Source organism: Cetorhinus maximus, unplaced genomic scaffold (assembly GCF_964194155.1).
Source record: "Cetorhinus maximus unplaced genomic scaffold, sCetMax3.hap1.1 HAP1_SCAFFOLD_2636, whole genome shotgun sequence".
NCBI classification, from domain to species: Eukaryota; Metazoa; Chordata; class Chondrichthyes; order Lamniformes; family Cetorhinidae; genus Cetorhinus; species Cetorhinus maximus.
In genome coordinates, this window is record NW_027598570.1 from 9,264 (window position 1) to 12,500 (window position 3,237).

Genomic DNA, 3,237 nt, shown 5'->3' on the forward strand with positions numbered 1-3,237 from the left:
CGTTACAGATTGCCCTCGGTGAGCCCCTGAGAAATGGTTAACCAATTGGACTTAGTCTCTGGCAGAGAGGCAAAGTGTTTTCACGAGAAATGGTTAACCAATTGGACTTAGTCTCTGGCGGAGAGACAAAGTGTTTTCACGAGAAATGGTTAACCAATTGGACTTAGTCTCTGGCAGAGAGGCAAAGTGTTTTCAAGAGAAATGGTTAACCAGTTGGACTTAGTCTCTGGCAGAGAGGCAAAGTGTTTTCACGAGAAATGGTTAACCAATTGGACTTAGTCTCTGGCGGAGAGGCAAAGTGTTTTCAAGAGAAATGATTAACCAATTGGACTTAGTCTCTGGCGGAGAGACAAAGTGTTTTCAAGAGAAATGGTTAACCAATTGGACTTAGTCTCTGGCAGAGAGGCAAAGTGTTTTCAAGAGAAATGGTTAACCAATTGGACTTAGTCTCTGGCAGAGAGGCAAAGTGTTTTCCAGAGAAATGGTTAACCAATTGGACTTAGTTTCTGGCAGAGAGGCAAAGTGTTTTCAAGAGAAATGGTTAACCAATTGGACTTAGTCTCTGGCGGAGAGACAAAGTGTTTTCAAGAGAAATGGATAACCAATTGGACTTAGTCTCTGGCAGAGAGGCAAAGTGTTTTCACGAGAAATGGTTAACCAATTGGACTTAGTCTCTGGCAGAGAGGCAAAGTGTTTTCCAGAGAAATGGTTAACCAATTGGACTTAGTCTCTGGCGGAGAGACAAAGTGTTTTCAAGAGAAATGGTTAACCAATTGGACTTCGTCTCTGGCAGAGAGGCAAAGTGTTTTCAAGAGAAATGGTTAACCAATTGGACTTGGTCTCTGAACGGCAGGCAAATTGTGGCCTTGAGAAATGATTAACCAATTGGACTTAGTCTCTGGCGGAGAGGCAAAGTGTTTTCACGAGAAATGGTTAACCAGTTGGACTTAGTCTCTGGCGGAGAGACAAAGTGTTTTCCAGAGAAATGGATAACCAATTGGACTTAGTCTCTGGCAGAGAGGCAAAGTGTTTTCACGAGAAATGGTTAACCAATTGGACTTAGTCTCTGGCAGAGAGGCAAAGTGTTTTCAAGAGAAATGGTTAACCAATTGGACTTAGTCTCTGGCAGAGAGGCAAAGTGTTTTCAAGAGAAATGGTTAACCAATTGGACTTAGTCTCTGAACGGCAGGCAAATTGTGGCCTTGAGAAATGATTAACCAATTGGACTTAGTCTCTGGCGGAGAGGCAAAGTGTTTTCTCGAGAAATAATTAACCAATGAGGCCAATGGACCTCGGGTTGCATTGGCAGGCCGGGCAATGAGGCTCTTGGGCCCGCGAGAGCAAAATCCGTGCACAGACGGAAGTCCATGAGGTCAGATCCGAGGCCTTTACCCGGCACCCGGTGGGGGTATTCCCGCAGAGAGTAGCGAATCTGCCCGGCGACGGGTCAAGTTGCAATTTCTGGCATGCCACTCATGGAGCTGGTTAATGAGTTCCCCGCGGAAGTCCCGATGAGGAAAGGGCAAAATGGCGTTTTGCGGGCTTTGGGGCCTCTTCGTCGGTAGGACTACCGCCCGACCTTACGGTTGGAATTGTCGGCAGGGGAGGTTGGCGGGGTACCTGCAGAATAGTAGGAGGTGGCAAATCGAGAATCGGTCGACATCGCCAAAAACCTTCTCGAGCCTCCAGGTCTGCAGGGACCGACCCAGGCTGCCGCCAAACCGACCGAGAGGCCCTGCCGGCGGCCATTTTTGGCCATTTTCGGCATTTTTCGCCTCTTTCGGCCGGGATGGAAAAGCGGCGGCCTGAAGCCCGGGCCTGCCCGGGGAGGCCTCCTAATCGCCCGGGGGACCGGATTTGCCCCGGTGAGAGCCCCCGAAACGTCCCGAAGCCGGCCGGGAAGGCGGCCAAGGGCGAAGCACCTCGCATTGCGTTGGCAGGCCGTGCAAAGTGGCCTCCGGGCCCGCGAGACAATGCAGGGTGCCCTCGGTGTGCCCCTGAGAAATGGTTAACCAAACGAAGGACAGTGCGGCTCGGATTGCATTGGCAGGCCGTGCAAAGGGGCCCCCGGGCCCGCGAGACGTTACAGATTGCCCTCGGTGAGCCCCTGAGAAATGGTTAACCAATTGGACTTAGTCTCTGGCAGAGAGGCAAAGTGTTTTCAAGAGAAATGGTTAACCAATTGGACTTAGTCTCTGGCGGAGAGACAAAGTGTTTTCAAGAGAAATGGTTAACCAATTGGACTTAGTCTCTGGCAGAGAGGCAAAGTGTTTTCAAGAGAAATGGTTAACCAATTGGACTTTTTCTCTGAACGGCAGGCAAATTGTGGCCTTGAGAAATGATTAACCAATTGGACTTAGTCTCTGGCGGAGAGACCAAGTATTTTCACGAGAAATGGTTAACCAATTGGACTTAGTCTCTGGCAGAGAGGCAAAGTGTTTTCACGAGAAATGGTTAACCAATTGGACTTAGTCTCTGGCAGAGAGGCAAAGTGTTTTCACGAGAAATGGTTAACCAATTGGACTTAGTCTCTGGCGGAGAGACAAAGTGTTTTCAAGAGAAATGGATAACCAATTGGACTTAGTCTCTGGCAGAGAGGCAAAGTGTTTTCACGAGAATTGGTTAACCAATTGGACTTAGTCTCTGGCAGAGAGGCAAAGTGTTTTCACGAGAAATGGTTAACCAATTGGACTTAGTCTCTGGCGGAGAGACAAAGTGTTTTCAAGAGAAATGGTTAACCAATTGGACTTAGTCTCTGGCAGAGAGGCAAAGTGTTTTCAAGAGAAATGGTTAACCAATTGGACTTGGTCTCTGAACGGCAGGCAAATTGTGGCCTTGAGAAATGATTAACCAATTGGACTTAGTCTCTGGAGGAGAGACAAAGTGTTTTCACGAGAAATGGTTAACCAATTGGACTTAGTCTCTGGCAGAGAGGCAAAGTGTTTTCAAGAGAAATGGTTAACCAATTGGACTTGGTCTCTGAACGGCAGGCAAATTGTGGCCTTGAGAAATGATTAACCAATTGGACTTAGTCTCTGGCGGAGAGACAAAGTGTTTTCACGAGAAATGGTTAACCAATTGGACTTAGTCTCTGGCAGAGAGACAAAGTGTATTCACGAGAAATGGTTAACCAATTGGACTTAGTCTCTGGCAGAGAGGCAAAGTGTTTTCACGAGAAATGGATAACCAATTGGACTTAGTCTCTGGCAGAGAGGCAAAGTGTTTTCAAGAGAAATG